Raw genomic sequence first — 14,597 nt, 5'->3', positions numbered from 1 at the left:
GGCGCTCTGTGAGAGGCGGGCCGCGGAGTGCAAAACAAATGCCTCCCTTATCGCCGCCAGCTCTTCAGCGACGCGGCCTGAGCCTCCTTTGACAACCTCCATGGCAAAGTCCTCCGATTTGTGAGCAACGGGCGAGGGGACAACGACCTCAGCTCCAGCGGGGGCAGCGGCGATCCTGGCGGCAGCAGCATCCGCGATCCTTGCGGCAGCAGATGCGGTGGCATCATTGTCAGGAGTATGGCCAGGGGCGGCAACGGGCCTACCAGCGGGTGCAGGAGGCGGCGGCATCTCGAGAGAATCAAGATTCTCCTCGACAACGGGCTCTGGGCCACCAGAGGCCCCATCCACAGCCGGCACCTTGGCTCGCGACGCATCGCGGGTCTTCCCCTGATGGCCGCGTTTCCCTCTAGGGCGACCCCTACCCCGACCAGTAGCGCTGCTACTGCGACTGCTCGCCGACTCGCTTCCGGACTCGATGGTGTCCATTGCGGACGACTTCTATCGGCAACAAACAACCACCCAAAAATATAACTTAGTAAAGTAACTCACCAAATTATATTTCCAGCGATCTGGCAGCACTTAGCAATGGCACCAACCACTTAGTCCGTACACACTCCCGCTAGCACAGCTGATCGTACGAGAGAAATCCCGCACTTGTGCCTAACGCCTCTCTCCAGAGAGCACTCGCGAGAGCGCACTTTCTCAACGCACGTGGCGCAATGGAAAATTCCCAATTCGAAAAACTGCGAATTTCCACCCTTATCCTCACTTTTCCAACTCGATTCTCACAACCAGCCGTTCACCTTCACAAACCGCAAATTTTAAAACGCTTTCCAGCGCCGAAACTCACGAAAATACCCGACTCTAAGCAGCACGACTAAAAGCACGTCCGTTCAGTTGGCTACCTTAAGAGGTACATCTATCTCTATAGATAGGGACAGTAGGAATCTCGTTAATCCATTCATGCGCGTCACTAATTAGATGACGAGGCATTTGGTTTTTTTTTTTTTTTTTTTTTGATCGCGAAGGAATGGAAATCTTTGAAAGATACTAGGTCGAACCAATGACTCTAGCATGCACGATTCATTGCTCTATCTGAACCTTCTTCACGTTGAGGGTTCCGCAATGCCTACGTACTAAAACCATCCTCCTTGTTGCTAGTTGCGATGTTTATGCCTGTATTTGATGTTGAGCCCAGGCAGCAGGCATTTATCACTATATCAAACGCGCTCAGCTACGTCAAATCTCTTGAGTATCCAATATAATACATGAATTGCCTAAAACAGCAAAGGCTGCCTCTCATCACTTGGACGCTAATGATATGACTATCATATTTGCTTAGGAGACGCTTCGTGACCAACCGGTTTACGGATTGACCACTCCAAATCCCCCTCCAATTGAGGGTGGCAGAATGGAACTCGATGTCAGATGTAGCACAGAATTTTCGCCGCAATATTGTCCGTATGTCCGGGGTATCGTATCTCTGGATTTTGCGCTGATGCGCATTGTCCAAAGAATGTCCGTCTGTCGTTACCTGCACGTCGATCACATCAATGTGATTTTGTCGGAGTACCACCAGGTCCGGTTTATGAGTACCGGATTCGCCCTGCAGACTTGGTTCAACAATGACCACGCAGCCTCTCTCCTCAATTCCCCGCTTGATTCGATTTACTACGCAGTTGTGTCTAGCTACCCGCCTCCCATGCGAGCGATAGCATTTTTGCATGATGTGGTTTGATGTTTCGGGAGCATCACATCCTGCACGACACTGTCGATCCAATTCGTGCCTTCCCCTCGTAGTACGAGACTTCGTGGGTAGGGCATTTATCCGCAGTTTGATTCCGTTTACATATTCCTTTCCTGTTAGCAGACGCGTGGGTTGACTTACCCATCCGTGTTGTGGGGCGTAATCACCCGCTTCACGGAGACCGCTGCCATCAACAGACATGTACAATCTATTTGCTTAATACTCTTCTATTGCCGGACGCGATAGCAATTCATTTTGTTCAGCTAGCAACCTAACTTGGGCCCTTCGCTTTTCGTCTTCGATGAAAGAGCTGGCTACTTCGGATTGTTCGAAGTGAGGCCATTTTAAGTTTCTCAATCGTCTTAGACGAAGCATCGGAGCCATCCATCTTAATGATGGAATTCCAAGTCCCCCACATTTTGGGGGGGCATGAACGAATGCTATCGGCACATCCGGTGGTAAATTTAACCATTTACGCACATAAAATCGTATCAATTTGTCAGATTTCCGTAACACCCCTATCGTCACACTCCCAAGGGTTAACTTGTGATAGAGTTGTGGGATAAGAACTGTTCGGAGGGCAAATAACTTCTGTTGTGGCTTTAAGGGAGCTTGAGACAATCTTAGTAGCTTTGGACCGATGTCCTCCGCCGGATTGCACTTCACTCTCCCATTTGCATTGAAATGGATTCCTAAATACTTCCACTCGTTCGTACGCTTCAGTGTTGGACACCCGTTCAAGCCTACGCAGAAGGGCTGTGGTTCTAGCACAGTACACTTTTGTTTCGGCTGACCCTTGATACCTAAAGTGAAACACTTATTGGCATTTAGGGTGAGACCAACAGATGCAAGATAGCAAACTGTCTTGTCCAACAACGTTTGAAGCCCCTTACGAGTTTCCGCAAATAGTACCAAATCGTCTGCAAACGCGGCCGCGTTTGTCATGGCAGTTCCGACCTTGGTACCAATTTCGTTGGGAAAGGCTCTAAGTAACTGATCAATGACCAGATTAAATAGAATTGGAGACAAAGGGTCACCCTGCTTTACACCTCTCGCAGGGACGAATTCCTCTGAACACCAACCTTCTCCGCAGAGACTGGTACCTCCAACCTCGTACGAATTCTGTACGTAGTCGACAAATTCCTTTGGCGCGCCGTAAGCTTTTGCATGAGACAAAGAGTCAAATGCCTTGCTAATATCCAGATTGGCTATGTAGCAATATCTATAGCTTTTATGGGCGTTCCTCAAGACTAAGTCGACTATCGTCGCATTATCGGCGCATCCGTCTGTTGGTAAGAAGCCACGCTGACGCGGGTCCCAATTGACTGATGAACTCAACCGGGTTGCTAATATGGCATTTAGTTGTCTTACTAAGACTGAAGGCACCGATATTGGACGAAAGTCTTGCGGTCTGTTAGCCGTCCCCGTCTTCGGAATGAAGATGGTTCTGGCCTGTCGGATAAAGTGAGGTAATTTTCCGCACCATAGAATTACGTTCATTATGCGAAGCATAACGCCTGACGGCACCTCCTTAGCAGATTTTGGAGTTATTCCGTCAGGCCCCGGAGAGCTAGATAATTTAACTCTTGACGCCCTAAGATCGCGCACTGTAATTGCGGACCATACCCTCTCAAGCGAGTGATCCGTATAGGTCACCATGTTTCCGCAAGAGCTTGGGCTAGGCTGAGTCATTATCTCCCTCCAATAGGGTTCCATGTATTCTCGGGTTGGAATTACCGACTCATCAGCTTCCTCGAGCAAGGACTTAATGCACCTCCCTTTATGCTTATCCCAGTTACGCTGAACACAAGCATACTGTTGCCTTCTGCGCTCTCTCCTACTCCGAGGCCGCCGTGTCGGCCTCGTCAGCGTGCGTCGTGCACCCTGTACCGGAAAAATTCCCTGGAGATAGACTGATAAGCATTGGAGAGTGGTTTCCTTCCCGTCGAACTCCGCCCTATCAATGATAGTTTGAAGTTCTTGGGCTCTCTATTTGGGAGGACAAACTACGGGGCTATACCCACGCAGCGTCCGCAAGATTTCGCTGTTCGACAGTTCTGTTTGTGAATTGATTGGGGATGTTTCCGATATTGATACTTGTTGGTTTTGCTCACTATTACTAGGGCGGCGCCGTATGGTTAGACTTGCAACTTCTGGGACGAGAGCTGATTGCCCTCTTATCTGCTCGATTTTCTCCTTATATTCGTCCCTCTGTCTCAGCTTTTTGATCGCTTCGACGCTACAGTTCGTGAAAGTTACCGCTAGTTGCTTGTTCATGTGTTTAATACCATTTGCCGTGAGCTCAACCTCCTTTCTCGCCATCATCCACTTCTCTTCCTCAGTCCACCGTGCCTTAATATCAACACGTCGACGAATACCATCAAGTTCGTCTGGATGTTGAGATTTCATATGCACACCAAGGCCTCCATTGCTTTTAAAGGACCTTCCACATACTGTGCATGGTACCCCAGATTGAGTAACCAATGCGTTTGATATATATTGGGCTTTCCCCGGGAAGTTATCCACGGGGGGTCGGGTCGTCGACGGATCAGTGTTTGGGTTCCGAGGCTCTTCTGAATTTATGCTAGTTGCTCCAATATAATATTCCACGGGGTTACTAGCCCCTTGGAACATTTCGCCGCTCGAATTAGCTGTTAAACATTTGACTGAATAACATTACCGGTGAACACCACGAGGAGGTTTTGAGTCGACTTGAGTTTAGATATGACTGACGGATTACGGATCTCCTTGCGGAAATTTATTCCCCTCCTTAAGAGAGTCATAGTTACTCCCGCCGTTGACCCGCGCTTACTTGAATTTCTTCACTTTGACATTCAGAGCACTGGGCAGAAATCACATTGTGTCAACACCCGCTAGGGCCATCACAATGCTTTGTTTTAATTAGACAGTCGGATTCCCCAAGTCCGTGCCAGTTCTGAATTGATTGTTAATTGATAATCGTTATAATTAATAAGAACTAATTGGTTTGACCCAATTAGTATTCTTAAAAATTTTAGCAAGAAAGTTCCACAATTGGCTACGTAACTAACTATCCGGGGAACAAGTAACTAACATAAATGCTAGAAACTCTATTTACCCAGAACGAGCACATAAACCATGTTATTGTTTCCCAATCAAGCCCGACTATCTCAATCTTCAGAGCCAATCCTTATCCCGAAGTTACGGATCTAATTTGCCGACTTCCCTTACCTACATTATTCTATCGACTAGAGACTCTTCACCTTGGAGACCAGCTGCGGATATTGGTACGGCCTGTTGAGAAGTTTGCGTGTCCCCACCATAAATTTTCAAGGTCCGAGGAGAAAATATCGACACAACAGTATATGTCATGCTCTTCTAGCCCATCTACCATATCTCTCTGCGAAAGACTTCCATGGTAGTACGGCTATAAAACAGAAAAGAAAACTCTTCCGATATCTCTCGACGGCTTCTTTATGGTCGTTCCTGTTGCCAGGATGAGCACGAGGCCCATATTTAATAACAAACGGATACTCAACAGGTTACGGAATTGGAACCGTATTCCCTTTCGTTCAAAATTATTCAAGTATATTATATTAGCTTGATTTGTATATATTGCGTTTTTGGTTTTACTTGAAAATTTTCGGCTTTCGCCTTGAACTTAGGACCGACTAACTCGTGATCAACCACTGTTCACACGAAACCCTTCTCCACTTCAGTCCTCCAAGGTCTCATTCGATTATTTGCTACTACCACCAAGATCTGTACCAATGGCAGCTCCATGCAGGCTTACGCCAAACACTTCTACGCATACCATTGTACCTTCCTACTCACTAAAGTTTCAAAATTTATATCACAAGTAATATAAATCATCTACTTTAGCGGTAATGTATAGGAATACAACTTAAGCGCCATCCATTTTAAGGGCTAGTTGCTTCGGCAGGTGAGTTGTTACACACTCCTTAGCGGATTTCGACTTCCATGATCACCGTCCTGCTGTTTTAAGCAACCAACGCCTTTCATGGTATCTGCATGAGTTGTTAATTTGGGCACCGTAACATTACGTTTGGTTCATCCCACAGCGCCAGTTCTGCTTACCAAAAGTGGCCCACTGGGCACATTATATCATAACCTTAAACTTCATATCAAGAAAGTTAAGGTTCTTACCCATTTAAAGTTTGAGAATAGGTTAAGATCGTTTCGACCCTAAGGCCTCTAATCATTCGCTTTACCAGATAAGATTATTTTATATAATATTAAAATGCACCAGCTATCCTGAGGGAAACTTCGGAAGGAACCAGCTACTAGATGGTTCGATTGGTCTTTCGCCCCTATACTCAATTCTGACAATCGATTTGCACGTCAGAACTGTTTCGGTCTTCCATCAGGGTTTCCCCTGACTTCAACCTGATCAAGTATAGTTCACCATCTTTCGGGTCACAGCATATATGCTCAAGGTACGTTCCAGTTAGAGGCATAAATAATATAAATATCATTATACATAACTATATAGAACGCCCCGGGATTGTGTTAATTAGCTATAAATAGTTAAAAAACTAATCCCATTATTAGTCAAGTTAATTACGCTATTAGGTTTATATCCCAATAACTTGCACATATGTTAGACTCCTTGGTCCGTGTTTCAAGACGGGTCCCGAAGGTATCCTGAATCTTTCGCATTGTTAATCCTACAAGTGCATATAATAAACACAAAAATCAATGATAATCATGCCATTATATAATTCCGAAAAATTAACGCACTGTATTCATATAAATCTATCAGCACTTTATCAAATTAATAACATTTATTCTGTGTTAAAATGCAAGCAATTTAATTTGAATAAACTATAAGTTATATTTTATGATAAATTTGGTATGCTAATAGATTACAATGTCCTTATATGGAAAAAATGCACACTATTATCATAATATTGTTTAAATATTACAATTTTAATGATGAATTTTCCATAACGGATATTCAGGTTCATCGGGCTTAACCTCTAAGCAGTTTCACGTACTGTTTAACTCTCTATTCAGAGTTCTTTTCAACTTTCCCTCACGGTACTTGTTTACTATCGGTCTCATGGTTATATTTAGTTTTAGATGGAGTTTACCACCCACTTAGTGCTGCACTATCAAGCAACACGACTCTTTGGAAACATCATCTAGTAATCATTAACGTTATACGGGCCTGGCACCCTCTATGGGTAAATGGCCTCATTTAAGAAGGACTTAAATCGTTAATTTCTCATACTAGAATATTGACGCTCCATACACTGCATCTCACATTTGCCATATAGACAAAGTGACTTAGTGCTGAACTGATTTCTTTTCGCTCGCCGCTACTAAGAAAATCCTTGTTAGTTTCTTTTCCTCCCCTAATTAATATGCTTAAATTCAGGGGGTAGTCCCATATGAGTTGAGGTTGTATATAACTTTTATTTGCAATTAATTCTTTATATATAATGATAAAACATTTTATTAAATTCGTTTAAAGCTGACGTATATATATATTAATGGCATTTATTTGTAACGAATTAACGAAGAATAATAATATTGTCAACGTTTTTCATATTTCAAATCATTAATAAGAGACAATTCTAGATAATATTTTATGCTAGACATTTCTCAGTATTATTTGATTGAAAAAGAAAATATTCCTCTTCGTTTTTCTCAAAGTTTAATTACTATTGTGAGATAATGTTTTTCATATATTTGTTAATATTATGAATAAAATAATTAAATTATTTTTATCCAATAATATACCATATGCTTATAAAATTTTATTATAAAATTTGTATAAACAACTTAATTAGCATAGTCTTACAACCCTCAACCATATGTAGTCCAAGCAGCACTATAAAATTAATTAAAGTACATAACAGCATGGACTGCGATATGCGTTCAAAATGTCGATGTTCATGTGTCCTGCAGTTCACACGATGACGCACAGTTTGCTGCGTTCTTCATCGACCCATGAGCCGAGTGATCCACCGCTTAGAGTTTTATAATATTGGTTTTAAATTTGGTCAAATATGTTTTTATTGAAAGAAATTAAAAATACACCATTTTACTGGCATATATCAATTCCTTCAATAAATGTATTTATATACCTAAAATAAATGCTGCGAAATGTCTTAGTTTTATATAAACAATATATATCAAAGTATTATTTGTAATGGCATTTGTTTGTTAATATATATTGATAATTTTATATAAAACATTAACCTGAAACCAGGTACAACATTGTATATTTTAGGTTGTTGCATTATCCAATGTATGATCATCATCAAATTAGTTGGCCAATACATCTCGCAACGCGTGTATATTATGGTCCATATACACACAAAAGTTTATAATAAATATATAAAATATATTTTATTATATTAATAATTCGATTTGCTTGTTCGAATTTTAAGTTTGTTTCTATTTAATTTATTTGTAATAATATTATATTATTACAATATTTCGATTTGCTTGTTCGAAATTTATTTGATCTTTTACTTTTAAGATTATATTTTTGGTATAATTATTATTATAATTATTATGTATATATATATATATATTGGTAATTTGTATTAAATTTGTATTAACAAATTTTTTTATTAACGGTAAGGATATTATACAATAATGATCCTTCCGCAGGTTCACCTACGGAAACCTTGTTACGACTTTTACTTCCTCTAAATAATCAAGTTCGGTCAACTTTTGCGAAACAACCGTAACACACAAGGCGTCACAGTGATCACGTCCGGAGACCTCACTAAATAATTCAATCGGTAGTAGCGACGGGCGGTATGTACAAAGGGCAGGGACGTAATCAATGCGAGTTAATGACTTACACTTACTGGGAATTCCAAGTTCATGTGAACAGTTTCAGTTCACAATCCCAAGCATGAAAGTGGTTCAGCGGTTTACCCGGACCTCTCGGTCTAGGAAATACACGTTGATACTTTCATTGTAGCGCGCGTGCAGCCCAGGACATCTAAGGGCATCACAGACCTGGTATTGCTCAATCTCATTATTGCTAGACGCAATTTGTCCATTTAAGAAGCTAGTGTCCTTATAATGGGACAAACCAACAAGTACGGCTCCACTTATATAAACACATTCAAACACAATAAACATTTTACTGCCACCATGAATGAAGGCTATATAAGCTTCAACACCATAATCCTGAAGATATCTATTTAATATATTTGAGTCTCGTTCGTTATCGGAATTAACCAGACAAATCACTCCACGAACTAAGAACGGCCATGCACCACCACCCATAGATTCGAGAAAGAGCTATCAATCTGTCTTACACACTTATGTTCGGACCTGGTAAGTTTTCCCGTGTTGAGTCAAATTAAGCCGCAGGCTCCACTCCTGGTGGTGCCCTTCCGTCAATTCCTTTAAGTTTCAGCTTTGCAACCATACTTCCCCCGGAGCCCAAAAGCTTTGGTTTCCCGGGAAGCGACTGAGAGAGCCATAAAAGTAGCTACACCCAATTGCTAGCTGGCATCGTTTATGGTTAGAACTAGGGCGGTATCTGATCGCCTTCGAACCTCTAACTTTCGTTCTTGATTAATGAAAACATCTTTGGCAAATGCTTTCGCTTAAGTTAGTCTTACGACGGTCCAAGAATTTCACCTCTCGCGTCGTAATACTAATGCCCCCAAACTGCTTCTATTAATCATTACCTCTTGATCTGAAAACCAATGAAAGCAGAACAGAGGTCTTATTTCATTATCCCATGCACAGAATATTCAGGCATTTGAAGCCTGCTTTAAGCACTCTAATTTGTTCAAAGTAATTGTACCGGCCCACAATAACACTCGTTTAAGAGCACTAATGCAGGTTTTTAAATAGGAGGAACATATGAAAAAATACAAGTATTTAAACACATATAAGAACTCCACCGGTAATCAGTGTTGGGACATACCTAGATACTTTTACCTAGGTACGTACCTAGGTACAATTTAGTGGTACCTTTTACCTTACCTAGGTATACAAATAATTGAGTACCTTTTACCTTACCTAGGTATTTATTTTTATATACCTTTGGAATTATTAAGGTACTTACATAGGTATTAAACATTGCTCTGATTTAAAATAGCCAAATCTGACTGCGACACTGTAGTATCGTTTCATTGTATCGTTTCGTTTCAGAATTGTAATAGTCGGAACGCAGCATTAATAACACTGTGCAGCATTTTTAGTGCTTTTTAAATTTACCTCGATGGATGCTATATTTTTGGATTCGTTACGAATTCCCAAGTTAAACTGCGTTTTCCAAAAAGTTCCCCGACGCAAGGATTCTTAGCAAAAGGACCTCAAAGTTCGAAAAATGCTGAAATTGGCCAACTTTGCGGAGCTCTCAGAGGCAAATGGATGCATGGTTTGATTCGATGTTAAAGTTTTTTAAAAGATACACCCTTTATCTTTTAAACCCCATACTTAAAAAATTTTTAAGATTTTTTTTAAAGCAGAAACAAATTCTAGAAAACATAGTCAGAAAACATGAAAGTAAACAGCTGCGGTCAAAATGGTAGTAGTGTTGCTATGGCTAGCTATATAACCAAACAAACAACTGCTTTGGCGTAATGCACGAATTTCATACGAATTTCAAAAAAAACTAACCTTCAATCTAAATAAGAAAGTGTTTATACCCATTTCTCGTTAAGTTGTTGACCGATTTTAATAAACGATACCTCATTTTGTTGGTTGTTTTATGCACTTTAAGACAAGAAATTAAAGCGTCCTGAAAGTGGGACTCGAAAAGGACTTTTGGTACCAAGAGGACAACGAACCTAAACATTGCGCCCACAAAACAAAGCTTTTATGTGTAAAACAGCTACATTCGAAATCAAAATAGTATATGTCAATCCCGTAAAGCATTTTTGTGATGTCCTGGAGGGCAGGACTTTCCTTCACACCCTTGCATCCAAGGATATCCTGAAAAAACTCAATGTCGAGGAATGGAATCAAATAACGGCGAAGGATGCAAGGACATTGGTCCAATCGATGCCGAATATGTAGACTGAAGTTATAAAACATAAAGGGTATCAAACTCCGTACTAAACTCGACGTACTTTGCCCAAAATATGGCTTTTTCTAATACCATATGCATTTGTACGCATACTTTTTCTGATGCGAAATCCGGCCAATTTGTACATTTTTATTTATATTAGGAAAAGTAAAGGTGCTAGAAATTAATAAGTTACGTCAAATTAAAGCTTAATATGTGTACTAAATGTTAAAATTAAAATGACATTTTTACGAATTTTTTTAAGACGTTTTTTTAAGCTCTAAAGTTGCGGAAAATATTTGTACGCATACTTTTTCTGGCAAGTGTATGTCGGAGCGAGCCGGATCGCACCACTATATCTTAAGGCTCCCATAGGAATATTCAAACAAATATAAGAAAATTCATTGTAACTTTGTAGGAAGTAGGCGTTGTGATTCTTGACTACTTAAAAACAAAATATAAAGAAATAGAAACGCTGAATCTGGAATCCCTGGAACTGCACCGAGTGAGCATTCTTTTATCTGCAAGGGTATATAAGCTTCGGCTGGCCGAAGGTAGGTTCCTTTCTTGTTTTGCATAAAATTAAAATTTCCATGGTAAAATATATTGAATTAACTTTAATATTCTTATAATATATTGTTTAACTACAAACAACCGATAACTTTAGGTTGAATATTTGCAGTCCTGAAGTTTTGCTAGGGCCGCAAAATTCGTTGACCGATCAGCTGCTTGCAAACAAAAAGAAGCAGCAAATAGTTAATTAAGTTTGACAATTCTCTATTTTTAATTTTGTGCACAAATTTAATTAAAAAAAAATTAATAATATTGCTCAAGATATGAAGATTATAGGTTAAATCAGTTATTTGAATATATGTGTCTTGTGTTTATATTGTTAATCGTTTTTATATTGTCTTACAATAGTATACTTTTATTCAACGTGTCCGTGTTTTGTGGAATATAACTAATCTGCTATGACTCGCTAGACAAAAGTAAGTCTGCAACAGTATTTGTTAATATATATTAATTGTATTTGCCCGTTCCTGCCCGTTCTATCTTTCCCCTCCAGCTAAAGACAAGGTTGAGTTCAGCCATAGCACGCTGCTCGACATTTGGTATCGCAGTAAGCTGAGTAAAGAAATTAAAAATGTAAATATTGTAATGTAACTTACTAAAATATACAGGCCTGTTCCAGTTTTCACTCGGAAGTGAATTTGTTAACATTATCGAATTTCCCCTTAACAGAACTAAATTTCCCTTTCTTGCTAGGGACATTTTATAAAATTTCCCATTGGTCCCTGCGCAGTTTTGAAAGGCTCCCGACAGAATAGTATTAACAAGAGAGAACGCTATAGTCGGGTGCCCCGACTATCAAATACCCGTTACTCAGCTAAAGGGAGTGCGAAAGAGATGGAGAAAAACTTTGATCCTTCGTAACTTTTTAACGAATGGTCCGATTAAAAAAATTTCTTCTACATTTCGATAGGTATTGATAAACACAATAAAACTGCATTTTTACTTTTCCAAAATATTGAAATTTTTAAAATCGTATATTAGCGATTGTGGGCGTTAGAGGGGGCGTGGCACCCTTTTGAAACAAACTTGCGCTGCGTAGGAACTCCTAGAATCTGCATGCAAAATGTCAATCTTCTAGCTTTTATAGTTTCCGAGATCTCAGCGTTCATACAGACAGACAGACAGACAGACAGACAGACAGACAGACGGACAGACAGACGGACAGACGGACATGGCTAGATCGACTCGGCTAGTGATCCCGATCAAGAATATATATAGTTTATAGGGTCGGAAACGCTTCCTTCTACCTGTTACATACTTTTGCACGAATCTAATATACCCTTTTACTCTACGAGTAACGGGTATAAAAATCAGTGTGGGAACCATAGTATTGCAAACTGTAAGAGCATACAGAGATGCCAAAGTCGAAAAACAAAGTCCCTATCAAATGTCCCCGTTCAAATTTCACATGAAAAAATATGGTATTCCGAGCCAAAACACTTATTTCGTTAATTAGGATAAATTATCTTTCTAATAAAAGAACCATTAACCTTATCGGATAAATTTAGAATAAGTCCCAAGGAAATTCTAACTTATATCCATACCGTGACAACTCTAGGCCATTTTTACCAAATCCGAGCGGAATTTAGAACAAGGGCGGCGGATTTGCATTAATTGTCATAGCTAGAATTTACCGAGTTTTAAGGTGCAACCACAAAATAATTATTAATAAGTCATATATGCAAATAATTTCGATTCCGATGATGCAATTAGGAACATAAAACATCAAGGAATAGCATAAAAATATTATTGACTTATAAAGCTATCGCGAAGTATATTTAAAGAATTAATCTTTATACTGCCGAATTTAAATCCGCCTGTCATATGCTTGGCGGAAAGTTTCCGTGTGAATTTTTCGGAAGTTAACAGAGTAACAACAGAGGGAAATTCGATTCCGTGCAGTTCTTTCGGAAGTGAGTCTTGGAACAGGTCTGGGAAATTCGAATCCGTGTGAAACTTTCGGAAGTGAAAACTAGAACAGGGCCGATAATTGTTTTCTAATATTAAAAAAAAAAACCTTTTTTCTTACTCATCTAGTTAACACTACACTTCGCAAAATATGGGCGGTAAACTAATAGTTTGTATATGGGACGTTCCATGTCAACCCGGCCACCCCACTTTTTTTTTTTTTTGTATGTGGACAGTACCACATTGATTGCAAAGCCACTTGCTTCCAATAGTTTACCTCATACCTATTTTGTCAATGCTACCACTCTTTCGCCGTATAATCGCGTTGAAAAGAAAACACAAAATCATTTTTATCCTGCGAACGGAAGAAACAATTGGCATGGTTCAAAAACAGAAAAATCTGTCTTTCCATAGCCGATTACAAAAAAAAAATAGATTTTATTAGACCGTAGATGCCACTGGTTTCAAAGTGGGATCTCTCTTGAGGAATTAGCTATGAATTCTTTTCATTGATTTGTTAATTTTTTCCAAAGCATATACGATTATTTTAAATTACTTATTAGTTTTTTCTGACAGTTAACTACTACAAAAAAGGTGCAAAAGAATTCATAGCTAATTCGTCAAGAGAGATCCCACTTTGAAACCAGTGGCATAAAATCCGTTAAATAGGGGGCTTTCTGAGAAAAATATAATGGTATTTTTGCAGACTGGCCCTTTGGACGAAATCCTACTTTTAGACTATAAAAACGCTATCGCTTGGTCATCTACGGTCTAATAAAATCTATTTTTTTTTCTTGTAATCGGCTATGGAAAGACAGATTTTTCTGTTTTTGAACCATGCCAATTGTTTCTTCCGTTCGCAGGATAAAAATGATTTTGTGTTTTCTTTTCAACGCGATTAAAAAAAAGAGTGGTAACATTGACAAAATAGGTATGAGGTAAACTATTGGAAGCAAGTGGCTTTGCAATCAATGTGGTACTGTCCACATACAAAAAAAATAAAAAAGTGGGGTGGCCGGGTTGACATGGAACGTCCCATATATCTTTATAATTATCTTACTATCAAATGAGCCAAGTTACAGCGCTCTATGAACATTTTTGGAGCTTATGCAAAAAAATTATTAGTTTCGACACGTGTGTGATGGTGAGTTTTATGAGATTTTATATATCTACACCGCTTTCACTCACTGTTTTGTTTTTGTATGTGAATGCTCAAAACCATTGCTGTTGCTTCGCACATGTTGGATGCGGTGAGAAATAGAAGTTCGCTTCGAACTTAGCCTTATAATGGCTCTCAGCAGAGCTTGGGCAGAGGTTCGGGCAGAGCAAATGGCGTCTCTATACATTATTACCGTAAGCACCAATCAAATAAATGGC

General features: G+C 39.7%; 1 protein-coding gene and 1 non-coding gene across 4 annotated transcripts in view; one reads left to right on the top strand and one right to left on the bottom strand.

Annotated features, from left to right (window-relative positions):
• The window catches only part of LOC123002460 (uncharacterized), a 258,559-nt gene that overhangs the window by 93,118 nt on the left and 150,844 nt on the right, over positions 1-14,597 (top strand). The window lies entirely within an intron of this gene.
• On the bottom strand, positions 7,553-7,731 carry LOC123002462 (5.8S ribosomal RNA). Its single transcript, XR_006412098.1, has one exon. It is a non-coding gene; the product is annotated as a 5.8S ribosomal RNA (ribosomal RNA).

This window comes from Drosophila takahashii, chromosome X (genome assembly GCF_030179915.1).
Source record: "Drosophila takahashii strain IR98-3 E-12201 chromosome X, DtakHiC1v2, whole genome shotgun sequence".
Classification (NCBI taxonomy): Eukaryota; Metazoa; Arthropoda; class Insecta; order Diptera; family Drosophilidae; genus Drosophila; species Drosophila takahashii.
The sequence above is the reverse complement of the archived record's forward strand: the minus strand, read 5'-3'. Positions and strand labels throughout refer to the sequence as shown.